We start from the raw sequence: 9297 nt of genomic DNA, 5'->3' as shown, positions 1-9297 counted from the left end.
ATAAAATAATCCCTAGAAAATGGTACACATTCCAATGGGGCTCTAGATTTTCAAATGAATGAATGCACTTTTTGACACTAGGGGGCGCTCTTGTCCCATTGTTAGTTTTTTTTTCCTAGTCAGGGTGAGGGAGGGAGCTGGTTTACACATTCACAGGAAAACGGGGGCATCCCAAATCCTTCTGATTGGCCTCCAAAGCTTCATGAGATAGGAGCTAAGACTTAAAGGGTGTGTCCAGAATGAAACTCCATCCTGAGGACAGAGCCCTGACTCTGGCTATGCATAACTCCTCAATCACCAACCAAGAACCCCGTTTTCTTGGCCAGTGTTTATCTGGCAGTTTGTCTTGGCTGTTGGAGGAAACTGAATATTCTATTTGGAATGAATACAAAAAGGATCCTGGGATGAATCATCATGGGGCAGGTTAGGGGGGTAGGCAAGATGGGAAGGGGCACAGAGTGGCCAACCTATCCCCATTTCACACACAAAGGGTCTGATTGATAATTATTGCGTGCTTGGGAGGCCCTGAGCCCTACTTCCCAACGTCTTCTGCCCAGTGCATCACCCCTAAATCCACTCAAAGCTTCCATAGCTGCACCTTCTGCTTCTGACTCCGATAGACATGTGATTGTGGAATTGAGATTCACAAAACCTTGCAAGACTGATCTAAGATTTGACTGATGCCAGAGTCTGTGTCTGTGTGTGTGTGTGTGTGTGTGTGTGTGTGTGCAGCAGAGTGAGGGGGAGAGTGTGAAAATTTCCTCAACAGTATAGGCTTCTTTGTGTGTTGTGTTTGTGTGTTTAGTGATTAATGATGTTAATCCCCTAGGTCAGACCTTTGTTATTCTCCTTTATGGGTTTTTTTTTTTTTTTTTTTTTTTAATATGCATTTATTTTGGTTGCACCACACGGAGTGTGGGGTCTTAGTTCTCTGACCAGGGCTCAAACCCATGCCCCCTGCAATGGACGCGTGTAGTCTTAACCACTGGACCATCAGAGAAGTCCCCGAGGCTTCTTTCTAATGAAATGGATTTCTGTGCAGACTAACTTATTGCAAGGCTGGAAATACATTCAACCCAGTTAACTGTGCACAGGCCAAAGGGGTAGGAAGTTGAAACCTACTATGGAAGCAAAGGTAACTATGTAGTCATTTTATCGTCAAAATCAGGACACTTTTCAGGGGAAAGGAGAGTGTGTTTTGTAATTATGCTGAGACAACCAGCTAACTTGAGACTGTTCTGGGCAAGTGGGGATGGACAGTCATTCTACATACCAGGCATTGCCAAGGCTCTTCCACCAGCTTTTCATCAGATTTCACTTATAATGAGCTTATTTGTCCTTATCTCTTTTTCTTCCTCTTGACAGAAAAGATGCTAATGGTTTCCTAGTATGTGAAGTGACCGCTTTGGGCTCTAATAACTTCCCTCAGAATGTCACCAATGCCTGCATTTGATTGATGGGCAGGAATCACTGACCACATGAAAAAGTGCTGAGTCTGTTTGTCCGTTTCCACTTTTCTCACATCTAGGATTCTGTTCAGAATCCCAGGTTACTGTGGACGGCTGCCAAAAGATGTCTTCTCTTTGCCTTGTGACTCGAATTCCCTCCAAGTGTCCGGCTAGAAGCCAGGTTTCCTGCCTTGTCCCTGCCTTCTTCTCCCTTTGTTCCCGTCTGTGCGCTCCTACTCTGCATGACCATGGGGAGGAGTGGGTTTACTGGGAGCGCTGTGACATAGTGTGGAGCACAGACCACAGACTGGGTGAAGGACTTGAGCTCAGAGCACCTGGCGCAGAGCCTGAGGCATGTAGGTGCTCGACAGCCAACTCCCATCAGATCACCCTCGTCACTGCAGGACCGGGGAGCAGGGGAGGGGCGGCCTCTCTGGCATCTCTACCAGCACCGTGTCAGAGGACGAGTTCCCTGCCCAGGGCCCCCAAGTCAAGCCTCCAGGAATAGATGCTCGTACCATTCAGAACAAGTGACAGTTACAAACACCCAGGCTTCTTAGATTAAGGGTCATTTGGTTAAGTATCCTTCAGACTTTAACGATTGCTTTGGGTCCCTGGGGTCTCAACAGGAGGGAAAGGATCTTATTCCATCAAATGTGAAGGCATAACGTTTCTCCCTAATTCAGAACTGAAAGGAAGAAGTAAGGAAATAGCGTAAAACAGTAGAAATGCCCTGGACTTTGGAGCTGGATAGCTCTGAGTTTGAACATCACTCTTACCAGCATTTATTATCTTAGTCAAAGACACTTAACACCTAGAGCCATATTTGTAAACTAGGGATAATGGTAACTAACCTGCAGGGTTGCCATGACAATGAAGTACTACACATCTTAAGCCTTGGCACAAAATAGGCTTTTATAAATGGAAACTATTATTACCTAGGATTATCTAAAAGAACAGTAACACTCACATAGGCGGGGAAAATAGCTCTGCGATTGTGAGCCCCCAGAAAGATTCTGAAACCATCAATCTTGAAACAAGCAAATAAATAAAGCCCAAAGACTATACTTGTGACCTAATCTAGACTGGGCAGTTTATATCAGAAATCCTCTTATCCTAGGGGAAGTCAGCTTATGACAAATCCATGACTGGTCTTGATCAGTTGGTGGGGTTTCCTGGAGTGTGGTCAAGAAAGATTTTGATGCTGAGTCTGAACTCGGAAGCAGGTTGTGACTGATTAGTGATGCCTGCCTGGGTGCAGGACCGGGGGGCATGTGGTTACCCCCTGTTCCTCACTGACTGATGCATAAAAATGCTCTTAACACAGGCAAGAGTCTGGACTTCTAGAGCAGCACTCAGGCTTTGGGCAGCTCAGGGGAAGTAAATGGAGGGCTGTGATGCTCCAGAGGCTGATAGAAAAGGAATGGTATGAAGATCATAGGAAATCCTTGATAGTGTACTGGGCAAATTTTCAGTGGTTTCCTAATTCTACCCAGGAGCAGCCCAAAAGAGGTAGGCAGAAGAGCCTGAGACCTGAGAGAGACAAGAAAAAACATGTTTAGCACCCATGATACCAGCTGGCATCACGCAAACTTGCTTGGCTCTCCTCTCTCTGGCAGGGTCCCCAGGAGGGCACGAATGAGCCACAGTGGGCCAGGTGGGCATATACTGGCTAGTGGGTCTCTGGGTGGCTTGTCTGAAAGGAATCAGCTATTGGACTCCTGCTGAATGTCTCCAAGAGGCCAGATCTTCCCATGACTAAAGAAGCTGGGTTATTTGTGAAATATCTATACCTTAAAAATTTGTATCAAATTAAAAAGACACACACAAACAAAAACCATCTGCAGGATGAATGGAAGCAACCAGTGTTTGACCTTCGGGGCTAAATCCAAAATCACGAGCTTTGCACTCTAGGCTCAGATGACTTCACAGTGACCTACCTTTCCAGGAGCCCTTCCTGCTTACGTCCTCGGCCAGCCAAGAGTAGTTCCGGTTCCCAGGACACTCCAGGCAGCTCCCTTCCTCTGCATCTCTGCTCTGCTGGCTCTGGAACGCCTTTTCTCCCAGCTCCTGCAGCTCCACCTTGAAAGTTCTAGTCCTCTTCCTGGAAGTCTTCTCTGATTTGCCTCCAGCCAATGAATGATTAAATAATTACACACAATCTACTTGTGCTGGATGCTCTCAAGGGGTTATATTTCATCTCTGTTGTAGTTTCTATCATTCAAGCATGACCTACCCATCAGAATGCTTCAGAGAAAAGGTTTGATAATTATAAGCGACTTATGGACAGAGCTCCCTTCTCCAGCTCACCCCCCAACCACCACCACCACCATTAAACCCCAAGATCTGCCATGTGAGTGCCAGATGAATGTCAAGTCTTCTTGAGAGCTTCAACTTTGAGGGACTAAACTGAGTTTATCCCAGCCAGGCTGAACTTGAACCTGGAAGACCATGGCTGATTGACTCACTGGTCACCCCCTCCACCCCATCTCTCTGCCATTCCTCCGCAGTGTTCCACTCTCCTTTACCATGGCCAGCATCTCTTAGCTGTGTCCTTGATCACTCGGGGGCTCAGGCCAGGGAAGGTGATTGAACAAAGCACCACCCCACACCCCAGCAAGTAGATCCAGGTGCCAGTCCTGCTGAACTGATGGTGGGACACCAGCATCATCAAGAATGGGAAGAGATGCCTGAGGGAGCAGATCCTGGATTTGGTTCATTCAAATTAGTACTGATGCAACCACCTTAAAGCATTACACCTGGACTTCCGTGATACTGTGGATAAGAATCCGCCTGCCAACACAGGGATGTGGGTTCAATCCCTGGTCTGGGAAGATTCCACATTCGCTGGAGCAACTAAACCCACACACCTATGCTCCTAGAGCCTGTTCTCTGCAACAAGAGAAGCTACCACAGTGAGAAGTCTATGCACTGCAATGAAGAGTAGCCCCCCGGCTGCAACAAGAGAGAGCCCATGGGCAGCAACGAAGATACAGCACAATCAAAAAAAAAAAAAAATTGGACCCAAGAGGGCCCTAGACATTAAGATCAAAGGAAGAAACTGAGGCCCAGAGAAGTGTGGCTTGCTTGAAGAAGGACAAGGCAGAGAGTGTCTTCAAGAGGATCCAGGATGCCTAACTCCAAATTTGAGGACTGTTTTCCACTAAGCCAGAGATTTGCCACTAATGTTTGAAACGTTCTGATAAAAACACAAGTGAGATATTTCAAGGCCACATTTTCCAAAGAGTCCATTCTGCAGCTGTGCAAAGCTGGGACACTGGTTTGCCTTCTGGCCTTGGTGAATGGAGCATTTGGAGAGTAACCTGTGCTGTCCCAGCCATCCCCACCCTTGGGCCATCTCCTTACCGGAAGGGATATGAGTGTGGCGTGTCTGCATCCACATGGTCGAAACTCTGAGCCAAACCTTGGTCACAAGAGTGGACGAAATGAGAAAATGTTCCCAAGTATTTTGTTGTGATGAGTCTTGCTCTGCTCTCCATCACATCTTGCCATGTTTCCCTGGGAACATTCAGATAAGGAAGAAGTGTGTTAGTGTTAGTTGCTTAGTCTTGTCCGACTCTGCAACCCCACGTAGCCTGCTAGGCTCCCCTGCACATGGGATTCTCCAGGCAAGAATACTGGAGTGGGTTGCCATTTCCTTCTCCAGGGGAACTTCCTGACCCAGGGATTGAACCCAGGTCTCCTGCATTACAGGCAGATTCTTCACCCTCTGAGCCACCAGAGAAGCCCCCATATAAGGATGAGCTTCCATTTAAATCAAGAAAAAAGATTAAACTGTTGCCTTCTCATGACCAACCTGGGAACCTTTGCTGCAGAGTAAATCAATGTAAGAAGGGATCTTTGGATGCTAAGACAAGACCTTTATGTTTGTCTTCTTGTTTTAGTTGCTAAGTTGTATTTGACTCTCAGAGACCCCAAGGACCAGAGCCTGCCAGGCTCCTCTGTCCATGGGATTTCCCAGACAAGAACACTGGAGTGGGTTGCCATTTCCTTCTCCAGGGGATCTTCCTGACCCAGGGATCAAACTCACATCTCCTGCTTTGGCAGGCAGATTCTTTACTGCTGAGCCACCTGGGCAGCACTATCATCATCTTACAGACAAGGAAACGGAGACTCAGAGCAGCTCAAAGCCATTCACCCATTAATTAGCAGTCAAACAAATGGGCCGGGCCCTGTGCTGGGGTCTGGAGAACAAACAGACCCAGTTCTACCCTCAATTTGCTTCCAGCGTAGCAGGGAAGAGACTGTCAGTAAGTTACAGGAAGCTAAAGGGACACAGACTGTGCCTCCCCAAATATGCCACTTTGACATAAAGATTGCTTTGAGCTGAATGCAGTTGAGAAACAATGGACTGCAGGAAAAGCTCTCTGCCTTCCCCCTGATTACCTAAAAGTCGGGAATAAATTTCCCATGTGAAGGTGCCACCCTCCCCTCCAGCACCAGGAAGAGCCAAATGACTTTTCATCACTGGAAAGGACTCTAGACTCTCATTAGTTCAGGGATGGCACGGAGAGAAATCCACATCACAAACCTTCCTAAAATGACCCTCATCTTCCATGAGTTTTCCTGTATGTCTACCACCCCATCATGCACCGCACCTGGAAGCTCAGAGGCCTTCTCTGTCTCATCTCTTCTCCACAGATGTATTGTCCTTTGTATTAACCTCTGGGTCTGACCACCTCTGTGGGGTTTTCCTTTCATTCTGTGAGGCCTTCAATATGCATTTGAAATAAATCACTTTATTCAGTTCAACTGGCTTCAGCAGTTTTATCTCAAAGCCCCCAGCAAGAGTACTGGAGTGGGTTGCCGTTTCGTTCTCCAGGAGATCTTCCCAACCCAGGGATTGAACCCAGGTCTCCCGCACTGTAGGCAGACACTTTACCGTCTGAGCCACCGGGGAAGCTCAAAGATCTGAGAGGGTAGAGGAAAAAGTTTCCCTCCCCCATGAAATCTCTGACACCCAGTCCTGTGTTCTTTCTACTTCTCCAATACACTGACACCATACTCCTGAGTCAGGAGAATGGGAGTGCCCAGGTCCGTTACTTAATCTTCAGTCTTTATCTGCTTTTTTCACCCAAAACTGACCTTGTCACCACCCCAGATGCTTCCCCCAAACATGCTTTGTTTCTTGAGGTGAAGATGAAGACCTGGATCTCCATGGCCAGTGTTTCATGGGTTTCCCAGCAGCATCTTTCAGGGTTACTAAGAGCCCAAAGCACGCTGCTCCACCTATATCTCATCTATGCCATGATGATGTGACTTGACCAAAGAAACTGAAAGCCAGAGAGACAGCTTCATATTTTTGCTTATAAGACAATCATTTAGCCATGCAAACTATGGCAGGCTCTGATGGCTTCTGAGAAATGCCGAGCATTTCTAAAAAAAGCTATCATTAAGAGTCATCCTTTTGATCTCTATTCACCTGAAGCATGTTTCCACACCCTGCCCAGAATTCTTCACCTCACCCCATGGAGTGCCTTGTCTCCATCCCATGGTTAAGCCCTGGTGGCTTTTGCTACCACAGAACCAGTAAAATGCTGAAGGAGGAGCCACAGAGATTCCAATGAAACAGCAGACAGCATGACAGTTGATGTGCAGAGGTGTGTGTGTTTGTGTGGGAACCTCGGGGACACAGAGGAGTACTGTCGGGGTGGTTTTGCCAGGTTCTCATGGTCCTTAATGAACATCACTGGATGTTGTGAGTTTTCAACTGCAGCCCTGAGTCCTCTAAGCACTGAGTGACTGGCGCAGCCCTGATGCACCTTAAGCTCACCTGCTTGGGTATCAAGGATGCTGATCACATTAGCAGTTTGCCCTGAAGTCTATCTCGCCTGCTGTGTGTCACCTCCCCAGAACTTATCCATCCTTTCTCTGCAAGGATGACCAACATCTCCCCGATTCCTCCACCCCCCTTGAAAGCTCCTTCTCCTGACTGATGCTTACTCAACATTGTCTCCTGGGTGTCCTTCTAAGTTACAAAACATCTCAGAGCTCAGTTCTCTTGTTTGTGAAATGAAGACAATCATACTTTCTGCATTGTTGTTTAAAGGAATAAATAATGTCTAGAAAGCATTTGGGACCATATCTGGCACATTCTACATTCTCAATAAAAAAATCTCAGAGTATTTCTATCAATTGATGAATGGATAAATAAGATGTTGTTTTTCGGTCACTCAGTCATCACTGGTGTATATACAAACACACACAGTGAAATACTACGCAGCCATGAAAAAGAATGAAATCTTGCCATGTGCAGCGACATGGACTGACTTGGAGGGCATTGTGCTAAGTGAAGTAAGTCAGAAAGGAAAGTACAAATGCTATATGATATCATTTATATGTGGAATCTAAAAAATACAACAAACCAGTGAATATAACAAAAAAGAAGCAGACTCACAGATAATAGAGGACAAAATAGTGGTTGCCAGTGGAGGGGGAAAGGCAATAGGGGTATGAGACTGGGTGGTACAAACTATCCGGTGTAAGGTAGGTTCAAGGATATATTGTAAAACATGGGGAATAGAGCCAATATATTGCAGTACCTATAAATGGAATGTAACCTTTAAAATCGTATAAAAAAATAAAAATTATGTTTAAAAGTCTCAGAGTATTTAACCTTCTCTCCCAGCCTTCATGAAAAGCTTTCAGCATCTTAGGATGGAGTCGGATGGAGTCTGGACAGTTCAGACTTGAGTTCCTTTCAAGGCAGTTTTCCATCTGCCTTATAACTGGAGCAAAACCAAATGGTTCCTAAGATCTGGGAAAAGGCAGGTCCATGGAAGGTCTGGGCTGGGGGCGTATGAGGAGCCTGAGCTGATAGCAAACTAGACACAAGCTCTTTACTCTCTTGGGGAAAAGAGAACAGGGTTCTGCTCCATCGTGTGCACAAGAGGAAAATGCTGACGTGAGGTCACACAAAAGGAACACGAAGGAATGAGAACGCCAGGCTGCGCATCTCAGCCTGCGTCAGCCTGAAGGACGCTGTGTCTCGCGGTTACTGTCCAGTTCCTGTATTTTATTTTGTGCCAGAAGGAGCACAAGCTCTCTGTGACAGCTAGATAAACAACCCCGAGGCTGAGCAAACGAAGCTCAGATTTCCAAAATAATTTTTTCTTCGCAAGGCAATGGAAGCTAGGTCAGATACGTTTCTTCTCTCCTGGTCAAGGGAAAAACTTCCCTGGAGAAAGTGTCCATCCATTTGTGGGATGGAAGGATAAACCACTGAAATCCCCTAGGCCAGTAGCCTCCTCTTCTCATCGGACAATGCTCTCAATTTGAGGGAGGGATTCTGGTCAAAATCCATGTGCACGATGAGTCTTTCTATTTTGAACAACAGAATGAGAATTTGAGAGTTGGTTCTGGTTTTAAAATTGATTCCCTCCTCTGTTTCTGAATCCCACATGCAATTATTCATCCTCCATTCCATCTCCTCTAACCCTCCCCATCACACACTCTTTTAATTGAAATTATAGTAGCTCCAGTCACTTGCCAATGCAGGAGACCTGGGTTTGATCCCTGGGTTGGAAAGATTTCCTGGAGAAGGGAATGGCTACCCACTCCAGTATTCTTGCCTGGGGAAACCCGTGGATAGAGGAGCCTGGTGGGCTACAGTCCAGGGGGTGCCAAAGAGTCGGATGTGACTGAGCTACTAACACTTTTACATTCATAGTTGATTTACAATGTTGTGCCAATCTCCATTGTACAGCAAAGTGACTCAGACACACACATATATATTTTTTTAAAAATATTCTTTTCTAATGTTTCATTCCAGGAGATTAAATATAGTTCCCTGTGCTATACAGTAGGACCTTGCTGTTTATCCATTCTA

Source organism: Bos mutus, chromosome 23, assembly GCF_027580195.1.
Source record: "Bos mutus isolate GX-2022 chromosome 23, NWIPB_WYAK_1.1, whole genome shotgun sequence".
Classification (NCBI taxonomy): Eukaryota; Metazoa; Chordata; class Mammalia; order Artiodactyla; family Bovidae; genus Bos; species Bos mutus.
Note: the sequence above shows the minus strand (reverse complement) of the source record.